Source organism: Lycorma delicatula, chromosome 5 (assembly GCF_047948215.1).
Source record: "Lycorma delicatula isolate Av1 chromosome 5, ASM4794821v1, whole genome shotgun sequence".
NCBI lineage: Eukaryota > Metazoa > Arthropoda > Insecta > Hemiptera > Fulgoridae > Lycorma > Lycorma delicatula.
The window spans coordinates 99,573,638-99,585,983 of record NC_134459.1 but is presented as its reverse complement, the minus strand read 5'-3'; positions in this window follow the sequence as shown (position 1 = coordinate 99,585,983).

Below are 12,346 nucleotides of genomic sequence, written 5' to 3'. Positions count from 1 at the left end.
TGATCGTGGTGGTGTAGTGCCGGGTCTTTTGTATCCCCTACAACTATCCAGCCCTTTGGAGTCCCCAACGGTTCATCGAGACCGGCACAACTCGGCATGCCGACTCTCCCCGTTGAGACTGTCCACCCTTCCCTAACGCTGAAAACCCAGAAGTCACTCATCCTCGTTCTTATGTGTTAATATCTTTCTAATAAAATCGGAGATATCCTTCCATTTATTTTCATTTTCCAACATTTCTTTTACTATGTCGAGGGGACTCTTCCCTTGAATATTTGCTATTACTCTATGGGTGGCCCATTTATTACACGCAAAGAAGATGTGTTCGACGTCATCGAGTCCCTCACAGTACATACACGTCGAATCTACGCGTCTTCCTACTTTTGGCAGGTAATGGTTAAAATTACCATGTCCTGTGAGGAACTGAGTGACAAAAAAGTCCACCTGACCATGTTTTCTCTCAATCCAGGTCTTAATGTCCGGGATGAGTCCCCTCGTCCATCTCGCTACTCCCGCCTCCATCCACCTATTTTGCCAGCTGTTCATGACTTCATTTCTAATCTCTTGCTCGTCCTTTCCGTTCGCTTTTTCTACATGTTTTCTCGCCGTTAGATCTATAGGAATTACCCCGGCCACCACACACAGCGCATCGTACGAGACCGTACGATACGCTGAGACCACCCCCAGAAGTACCTTTCTGTGTATCTTCGTCAACTTATTCTTGTTTCTTTTTATATTTATCGCAGCCCACCAAACTGGTGCCGTATACATCAAGGAAGATGCCACAGAGGTGGCTAGCAGCTTGCGCTTGGATGCTCTGGGCGCTCTCTGCATAGACATGATTAGATTGAGGCCCTTGACCATGCCTTCTGCTCTTTTACATACACTGTCTATACTCTCTGTAAACTTGCAATTTTTCTGTACGATACCGCCCAGATACTTCAAAGATGACACTTCTTCTATAACGCTTCCATTTATTCTGATGTTTAAAGGGCCTAGATGTCTTTTGCCTGTAAATGTTATGCATTTGCATTTGTCTACCGACAGTTACAGTGCCCTGGAGACCAACCATTGGCCTATTATAATCATGGTCTCGTCCGCCTTATTTTGTACTTCCAACATAGATCTACCTTGTATAAGAACCGCGAGGTCGTCCGCGTATGCCACTAGTTCGACTCTAGCTGGATACTCCTTCTGTAGTAGGCTATCGAAGGCCACTATCCATAACAACGGCCCTAACACCAATCCCTGCGGCACACCTCCTCGCATATAAACTTCTATGTTGTCTTCTTGGGCTTCCACTGTACATCTTCTTTCTGAAAGTATCCCTCTATTTGATTTCGTAAATAACTGCTGATCCTTTTAGATACCAATGCTTCTTTAATGTGATCCCATTGTATCGATCCGAAAGCGTTTTTTATATCGAGAGAGATCATCAGAGGGATATCTCTCGTTCTCCATGTACCTGACTTAACTTCATTGGCCCAATTGATGACTTTCATTATGGCCGGCACAGTGAAGCGGTTACGCCAAAAGCCAAATTGACTGGGGCTAATTCCAACCCCTTCTTCCAGCTCCTGGATAATGCGTTTGGCCAGAACTTTTCGACTAGTTTGCCCATTGTATTAAGGAGGCTCAGGGGTCTGTATTCTTGAACTCCTTCATCTCTTCTCTTTTTTGGTAAGAAAACGACCCTCGCCTCCTTCCAACATTTCGGAAAGATCTTATTTTCCAATCCGTAGCTGGCCAAATATAGCATTTCCCAATGGGCTTTTTGTAGTAGGGCCTTTATGATCGCCGCAGGGATTCTGTCAGGGCCTGGACTTTTCTTATTAGCCATATTGGACGCCGCACTATATAGTTCTGTGAAGGTGAATCTTCTGGGCTCGCAGTGTATGTTTCTGCTTTCTACTACCGGCACGCAAGGGGACAACCTCTCTAATTGTTGTCTCGCATTCTCCACGGAGAGGACGGGTAGTCTCCGACCGAATCTCTTTGTGATTATCTTATATGCTTGCCCCCATGGATCGTTTTCGATGTCTTCGCACAATCTTCTCCATCTTTCCCTTTTTTCCTTCTTAATTGTTTTGTTGAAGGCACGCCTGGCAGCTACATACTTAAGTGCCATGTCATGCAGACCTTGGCCCCCTGACCTTAACAATCTTTTTTTCTTTCTTCTAAGTGTTTGAAGTTCCTGCCTCAGTTTTTCTATATCTCTAGTCCAGAAATATACTGTGGATTTCCTCTCGCAACTTTTCGCCTTCTTTTCGATTTCTTGCCTTATAATATTGGACAGCGTTTCAGGTGTTTGGTGTTCTGTGCCTTCAAGTCTAGCAGCAACTCTGTCCACAATATCATTTATTTGGACTGCGGTTAATCTGAGAAAAGGGGTCTTATTCCGAATTCTAAAATCTGAGTCATTGAGACTTGGTATAGCAGCATGATGGTCACTAGCTGTATAGTCAGGTAAGACTTTTCATTCCCACTGATCACTCCTCCAGCTATTGTCTAATATGGCTAAGTCTAAAACGGAGGAGTGCCCTCTGGCCTCGTAAGTGGGTGTATTGTCATTAATACAATGACACCCGGTAGTTTCCATGAGATCATCCTCTCCTCTCCTACCTCTCCTCTTCTATTGGTATAGTTACTTCCGGCAGCAATCGATTTAGAATTAAAATCACCCAATAATATCAGTCTCTTGTCTGTATTGACTATTATTTTTTGTAGTCTATCCATGAAGCTCTATGAACACGGTGTGTTCGACATTAGGCGACACGTATACTCCCACTATCAAAGCCGATGTTGTCTCTATTGCTACTATTCCTTTAGTCCTGTACTTTAAACGCCATGCTATGTTACCGCTAACATCCATTAGTGCGACGTCGCCATCGGTGTCCGCAGTCCAACCCGCTCTGGCAGCCACATGAATATTTGGTTCGGTAACCAAGAGGAAATCCACGTTATTTTCCCTTGCAAGTTCACCTATCAAATCATGTGATAGAGAACTTCTGTTTGCGTTTATCAAAAGTGTTTTAAGCATTAATCCTCTTACTGCATTGCCAAGCGCCTGTCCGATGCTCTGCGCTGTCACAATTTAGGCATTTCTTGGACTTCTGGCAATCGGCGATCTTGTGGCCTCTGCCACCACAATTAAAACACAAATCTAGCCTGTCAGGGTCCCTGCATTCCTGCCTCCTGTGTCCAGAGCCCCAACAGCGATAGCATTTATCACCGTCCTCTCTTATATACGCGCGGCAATTCACCCACTCGATTCGAATTCATTGCTCGACAAGTTTGCAAGCAGCTCTATACCTGGTAACCACAGCAACGTTCCGTGTTTCAGCAAAACCTGGTCTTACTGATGTGATCTTGGCTTCCTCATTTTCACCAATTCTCGCCATGACTGCGGCCAGTATCTCATTTTCTGTTGTATCGCATTCAACATCCCTTATATGCACCACAGTTCGTCTGCCTGCTCTAGTCTTAAGGTCGACTTGCAGATCAGCCGCCTTATCTCTTAGGGTGTTTGTAAACGCTGCCGCGCGCTGTGCCCCTTGTATTCTGACAAATAATTCTTCATTTCGTCCTTTCTTAAAGAAATAACATATTTTGCTTCCTCGCAGTCCACGGCGGACTTCATAGATCTTAGGAGTTCCGCATATGTTTTACCTACGGCTTTTATCACCACGGTCCTGCTGTCCTCCGCCGGAGGAGTCGCTTTTTTAATTTGTGCTTGTCCAGGTCTAGTCTGTGTCGCCCTTGGGTCACGTGCAAAGTTAGCACCTTAACCGTATTCGCGCTATCTCTAAACAAGTAAGACACTAATAGGTAGGTAAAATGTATGGATCCAAAAATGATATAATATTTTTGGGGGGGAAATTTTTGGGGGGGTTCAGGGATTGGAGAAGACTATGATCGGAATTTATATGCAGGAATTTTTGAAATAGAATGAAAGGTACAGGAGTTATTGATGAAAAGGAACACTCCTTATAAAACTTCTGTTTGACTTAGAAAAATTTCACTCGAATTCCTCTCTTATAAGAAATATTGATAAATTCTCTAAGTGGTTGTTTACGTTAAATTACTTGCTCGTAGTAACTTGTCTTTTAACTTAGAAATTTTTTCGCTTATAATGTCTTATTCTAACCTCCAAAGACTATATAAAAAACACTTAAAGGTGGTTTTTACTCACTTATGTGATATTTCAGTGTAGTCACAATACTTCTTCGTACTTTTTATAACTTATTTCGCCTCTATATGTTATAAAAACCAAAATATAATAACATAAAAATTATTATTTCACAGAAAACACTTGTATAACGAAAAACGCTAATAAAAAAGTAATTCCGTGTCCGAATAACTTAAAATTTGGTGTCCGTGTCCATTAACCAATACACTTTGATATCCAATTGACAAATCCAGTTAAAACACCAAAAAACCTATCCAAAATCACGAAAAACGCGGAGCAATAAAAACACTTCCACTAAGGATGAGTCTCCACACTCGACTGATCCTCATTTACTTAATGTATACCTTCTAAACCATTTTTTCGATGTTCGGAGAAGGAGGAATTTTGCAGCAAATTTTTTTTTTAAATGATAAAATAAGCATGCACGCATGTACTGAGCTTAATAAACGAAGTGTTACGATTGCAAATTTTTTTCACATAATTGATCCCAAAAATCTATCTATCCCACTTTCTGGAAATGTTGACCCCATACAGGTTTACCAAAACATTGCTCCACATATTCGACGAGTCTCTGTACAAAATTTCATCAAAATCGGTTAATCCTGTCTAAAGTTATTAAGCCTCAAACACAGCAACACAGGTACACACATAGGAATATTACACCCCTAATTTTTTTTCAAGTTTGAGGCTCATAAAATGTGGTGAAATGAAAAAACCCATACCCAATTTTTTAACTGATTACCATACTTTATTTTTGCAGCATAGCTCTAGAGTTATTATGTCAGAAAGAAAAAATTAGCATAAAGTAGAAAGAAAGAAAATAGTATCAAATCAGACAAATGATAAATGATAAATACTGTAACATAAAAGGAAGTTCTGCAATAAAAGGTTAAGTACTGTATAATTATAATGGCAGTTACATTATATGTTTTCCACCTTTGAGTGAATTTTACTAATAATTGAAATATTAATGAAACAAACACAAGTTCTACAAAGTAACAGTATTATTATCAAACACCGACTGCTGTCTTTGTCAGATATTTTTCTCCAAAAAGAAAAATTGTGTTTATTCTATTTTCATTTAATCAAATGAAATTATTTTTTTAAATATATTTTTAATATTTTAAGAAATTCAATTTTGGAAGTTTTCAAAAGGTTTTTACAATTTCTACTTTCCAATTTTATTACGAAGTTGAAATTCAATGAGATTTTGCCTAACCTCCCACAACGTTGTAAAGTTACACAACTCTGCAACACAGCTCTGAAAGAAAAGATGTACCATTGCAATATCTCTAATGATAGACTACACTTAATTTACACTCATACATACCATCCTCTGAAGTAATACCTGAACGGTAATTCCCTGAGGCTAAACAGGAAAAAAGAAAGAAAAGGCGTAGTCGTTAGCCTACCGAAGTGGTCTAGTGGTGAACTCATCATCGCAAATCAGCTGATTTCGAAGTCGAGAATTCTAAGGTTCAAATCATTTTTACTTTTACTTTTATACGGATTTGAATACTAGATCATGGATACCGGTTTCTTTGGTGATTGGGTTTCAATTAACTACACATCTCAAAAATGAGACTGTACAAGACTGCACTTCATTTACATTTATACGTATCATTCTCATTCATCCTCTGAAGTAATACCTTACGGTGGTTCCGGAGGCTAAACAGAAAAAAGAAAGAAAGGCGTAGTCGCTTTGAGATAAATTGAAAACGGTGAGTTACATAGGAAATGAGTGACATCAGGAGCGGAAAGGAAACCACATAATCTGGCTAAAGTAGTTGTGGCTTAATGACGTAAGCTTCCCCTCATAACTATTTCATCAATTGACTAAAAAAATCTAATTTTAAAACAGAAAATTTTATGGTATAAACATTAAATAAATATGTGTGTTTCAGCGTCAGAAATTAATACTCAAAAACGACATATCAAAATAAATCGCCTCACCTGGTGTTAAGATTAATTTATTTTCTTTATCCTCTTCCCTATTGTAAACAACTACTCTCCTGTCTTCTGTTTATTTCTTCTTATTTGTTCTGAACCAGCTGATAAAATATATTGTTAGAATTATTAATTATATGAATTTTACTTTCCTCTAAAATGTGAACTGAACATTACTAGTGTTTATCTGTATATCTGTACTAACAGACAGAATGTTTATCTAATAAAATTATACTTAATCTATAAATATAATAAAATATTTATAAATATAATTTATAAACATTATATTATATTTATATTTATTTATGTTTGTAAATATAATAAAATAGTTTAATGTAATTTCAATAATTAAATTTAAATAATAAATATAACCACATTATTTTTTTGTTTTTAGTCTGTAATATTGAGCAGAGGAAGCTTCGTAATGATTCAATCTAGTCTTCTTACAACAAAATGAAATAACAAAAAAAAAATTGCTATAGTTCAACCCATACATACTGATAATTGTTGCCAAAAAGGCAAACAAGGCAGTGCCTTGTTGGCAAGCGCATAGAAAATGCGAGCGTAAGTTGGAAATTTTGCGGTTTTTATTTTATAAAAAGAAGATTCTGAATTTAAATCCCTATCAAATATCGCATTATTTGTATATTATAAAAATTCATATATCATTAAGTTGCTGTAATAGTTGTCAGCTGAATTTGAAAGAAAGAGATTAAACAAAATACCCCACATTATATTGAAAAAGGTAGGCTTGGCGATTAAATTACGAGAAATCATAGATAAATAATAATCAATCACACTCTCAGAGCGATATCAACTGTTTTGACGATTCTCTTTTTGTTTCTGTTTCTGTTTTGACGATTTTGTTACAAACAAAATTTAGAAAGTGTTTTGAAGAAAACTACTGTATTACTTCCTCTCGCAAGGTTTGAGTGGAGATGAAAATGAATTTTCTTTACATAATGAGGTATGAGGAGCACGAAAATACCATTCACTTAAAATTGGCCTGTGTAAAAATTTTGGCTCGAAAATCTCCAATATTTCCAAAATTATCTAAATTTCATTAAAATTTAGATAATCAGTAGTAGTTTTATCTGAAGTTGTGCATGTGGAAATTTAATGAATATTAGTTGAGTTGTTCTTGAGGTACGCTTAATTTAGGTAAAAAAAGTTGATCTGGGCAAGTTAGAAGTGTGGTTTGTTATGATGCTGCAAGATTGAACGTGGGTTGGTCTAGTGGTTAACGCATCTTCCCAAATCAGCTGATTTGGAAGTCAAGAGTTACAGCGTTCAAGTCCTAGTAAAGCCAGTTATTTTTACACGGATTTGAATACTAGATCGTGGATACCGGTGTTCTTTGGTGGTTGGGTTTCAATTAACCACACATCTCAGGAATGGTCGAACTGAGAATGTACACGACTACACTTCATTTACACTAATACATACTCATACATATCATCCTCATTCATCCTCTGAATTATGCCTCTTCAAGTATCCTCTGAAGAATTATCTAAACGGTAGTTACCGGAGGCTAAAGAGGAAAAAGAAAGGAACGTAGATACAAGCAAAATAACGAAAAATCGGTCTTCTTGCACAGAACAGCGCCATTTTTTATTTGTGGTAGGGATAAGGAAATTTTGAGACCTGTGAATAATAATTTGAAAAATGTACAATTAATAACAGACCCTATATTATTTATTCATGAAGTAATAATCAGTTGGTGGCAACTTCACTCCGTCGGCTTCGATTCAGGATTTAACCGAAGCATTTGAATCTTATATGGTAACCGCATACTCGATAGTTAGCTATTCAGTTAATTATCTAAAGTGCGGCAGCTATTCATTGAAAACAGCTCACTTATAATCTTTCCGTTTACATCACACTTATATCACTAGCTTTTTCGTACATTTTTTTGCATTTTCAGTTACCATACTGTAAGTGACGTTCCACAAGATTTTCTTATCTCGAAAAGCTTCGGCATGGTACCATTTCGAAATTCATGTCCTTGAAGTTTCCGCTAGTCGTTTCATCAACGATCTCCACCAGTATTATTATATATAGCTTTCATGTCTCCACTATTCATCCGGTCCACGTCTACACTGTGCTCAAGCTCACTCTTACACATCTTTAAATAAACTGCAATATACCATAATTCCTTATAAAAGACATTAAATATAATTCCTTCGAATCTAATCCACAGCCACTGCATCACCTTAGTTTTTCCGCTTCTTTAATTTATCCAGCTCAATTATGCCCCTTTAAATTGTCATATGGAACGCACGTTCCTCTCGTCGTTTTAATTTTGATTCAACTCAATATCATAAAATCTTCATCTTTTTGCCATATAATTTACCACTAATTTACGCAGCTAGTTGTGTACACCGGTAGTTGACGACGAAACAGCAAAATGTTTGTCCAAAAAACATTTCCAGATAATATTCTACTTTACCTAACCTTTATGTGGTAATTTCGTTCCTAAAAAATAACAGCAAGTCGAGACCAGTCAAGCAGATTAGCCCTTAGCCCTCGTGGCTGCAAGACTACGGGAAAGCTTCACCAGGAAAATCTTCCATCTGATTTTATAAAAAATACCTCCACGAAGAAGAATTCATGATATTTAACGTAAAACTAAGAAATCGGTGACGGAAACACGTTTTTTTAGGTAACAAGAAACCATTAAATTTACCCTTATATAACGCATTTTAGTTTGACCTCATTTCACTAGGGGAACTGAAATCTGGGCGAAAGTTTTCGTAGCGGTAACACAATATCAAAGCGTTTTCGGACATATGTTTGTGTGAAATGTTTTCTTATTTCAAGTTGTAGAAACAATTCCCAAATTATTCTCCTTTCTTCCAGAATCACTCTGTATACATATGAATGTATAAAATCTTAATTTAAATCTTAAATTTAATTTATTTTCCTCTTGAGTTGATAGAATTAAATATAATAACAAGACATATTTTACTTAAAAATATTATTTTTATTAAACTCTTGGGTTAACCAATCAACGATATAAACTTATAAATTAAATTCACTGCGTTTCACTTAGAATTCTCTAAGCTTCTTCAGATAACAATACACATTCATACATACACATATCATACAGACATCATCTGTAACACAGTACACAAAAGAATTTTGTACATGTGTGTATGAATGTATATTGTTACCTTATTTTTCCTTATTTACTGCATAATAGTAAGTTAAACATAGATTATTGCTTATAATTATTATTTGCATAGACACATCTCACATCTCACCCCTATTACCAATTCACTATAAACGCTTACTCTATTCATCCTTGTTTGAATCTGTTATTCGATACGGCTTGACAGCATGGGGATCAGCCGCAGATTATCTCATAAATAAAATAAATTTAATACAAAATAGGGTCCTCAAAGATATTGCTCTTTATGATTCTGATAACAATTATGACACTAATTTAAATAATCTTACAAGGTTTCTGTCAACTAGAGGTCTATTTAAATTCTTAATTATTTTTAAGAACTTTTACAACAGTGAATACAGGGTAAATGTAGAAAGGGGATACAATTTGAGAGCTATGAGCTTTATTACAGATAGATATAATAATACTTACGGTAAACGATTAAAGAAGTATGTTGTTCCTGCATTACTTAATTCTTTACCGAATCACCTCTATAATGAAAAAATGAAAAAAAATTATTTAAAAAACCTCATTGAGTGGGCATTAACTATAACGTAATAGGTACTAACAGGATTCATGTTGGATTTATACTGGCAGTTCAGACAATTATAACATGATTATAGTTATTATTTTAATGTTGATAATTATTGTAAATCTATAAATAATGTATTGTTGAATGGTTAAAGCTTAGTTATTTATTTTCTTTATGTAATTGTTGCAACAAGATATTAATTGTGTAATTCGTTGTTGTAATTAAGTATAGTTTTGTTTCTTGAATATAGTTTTAGTTACTAAATCTAATACATTACAAATATTAAAGAAATAATTTGTTCATTAGTTTTTAAATATATAGTTTAATTTTGTTAAATTAATTTTTATAATTGTACTACTATTATAAAAACTAATAATATCTTTAGTTGTTACATAAAATTGGTTATTGCATTAACCACTTAATAATGTAATAATAATTCTTTAGTATATCTGTCGACAGACTTAGGTCTGACGGATGATCATGTAAGTTTTAAATTGTAAATAAATAAATAAAAATAAAACATACATCTCAAATAAAATAAACAAGACCCATAAAATAGCTCCTACATACTATTCCATTAAAAATTTGTCTCAGCTTTTCTTATAGCTGCAACTGATGTTAAGTTTGAAGGAATTGTCAGAGGTTCTTAGTTAAAAAGGTCAGTTCTCTAAATTCAAGTTCAATTTCATCCCTTACTTTCCTAAGTGTGGCTACAATGGAATTTTTTGTACTCTTAAGTTATACAATTTATATGAATGACTTATCTCATGATACGCCATTTACATTAAAATAGTTCCACAGAATTATATATTTACTCAGTAAACATTCATTGATATATTATCAGCATTAATCAACTTTACAAATGTGATCGAAATTCTATAGAAAGTATCAACATGATGGTAGATCATTAACCATTCTTAATATTATTAAAAACGTTCGGACTTTTTCTCATGAAAGATTTTAGGTTGACGTTAGTGTTAGTGAAAGTTTAGTGTAGAAATTTTAACCGATGATTTTCAGCAGACAAGAAGAATACAAAAATTTTCTACCCAAAACTGCTTTCAATTAAACGTAATAAACTTCTTATTGCTGTAACACACGGAATTCCATTTTTACAAACAAATAATTTAATTTTTAGACCATAATTTATGATGATAAAGGTGTATGAATAAGAATCAGTCATTTCAATGGAAGTTGTCAACTTCTACTTCAATAAAGAAAGAAAGAGTAATTTTGTGTTTTACTTATCGTGGAGTTGTACATCACAAATATGATTCAAAGAGTCAAGTAGTAAAAAATAACATTAACTTATAACAATAACTTCTGCATTGTATTCTAAATGTTACTTCAAAATTTCATTATTAAAATACTTTGGCAGTTTATTTTATCAAAAGGTTTTTTAATAAAACAAGCGTTTTCGCAAGTTAACCGTACATAACTTACCCTTTAGTCCTAAAAGTAGAAAAGGATTAAGGGACACGACTTGAAAAGTCCAGATGCAAAATCAAAACAACTTACTAAAAAACGTTTTAAAAAAAAATGTTTCAACCATGGAAAACGCTCTGAATTTATTTTGTGTTAGGTCACAAGGATCACCATTAAAGGAGATGTATTAACTTGATAATAACAGATATTATTTAAATGTAGTATTACTCCTCAAAGTTTAAAAGCGTAAACACATGGGTTGACGTTAGTTCTCCCTGGATTGTTTGAAATAATGTTGGTACTGCAAGTAGTTAAAATAATAATGGAGTAAATTACATTAATTTTTTTTATTTTAATGCCTAAGAACGAATATTTTTTAACAAAACTCGTAACTTAAAATAAGCAAAGTTAATAAATCGGTGGCAACATATTAAAATAATTGTTGATTGCTCGTCCTGATATTACTGTGATAAAATATAATCATCCTTCAAATATTACTTGTTAAAATTTAAAAAGCTCAGTAGACGCGCAAAGTGGAGATGGTTTTCGACTGACTTCTTGCTAACTACGATATCCTGTCGAGGTAAAATATCCAGTTCATTATTTTAAATATTTGCAGTACCAACATTATTTCAAACGGTCCAGATAGAATTAACGTCTATCTATTTGTTTACACTTCTAAATTTTAATGAGTAATACTACTTTAAGTAATATATAACATTATCAGGTTAATACATCACTCAAAAATGTATTATAAATGTTTATCTGGACTTGTCCTAACTAATATAATTCATTTCATGATAAAAATATATTAAAATAAATATTAATAAAATATATATTAATGGTCCCTAATGAATCGGTAATCTGTTTTTATTAGTTCAAATCAATATTCAAAATGATATATCAAATTTTTTTTTTAAAAGTTAATAATCTTTTTTCAATACAGATAACAGAAATGTTAAAATATGCTATAGTTCAGTAAAAAGATAAATGATTAAAAAATATATTATTTATGAATGATTTTTTAATTGATAATTGATAACATATACAAATATATTTGATACGCCTATTTACTCTGTTTCGACTG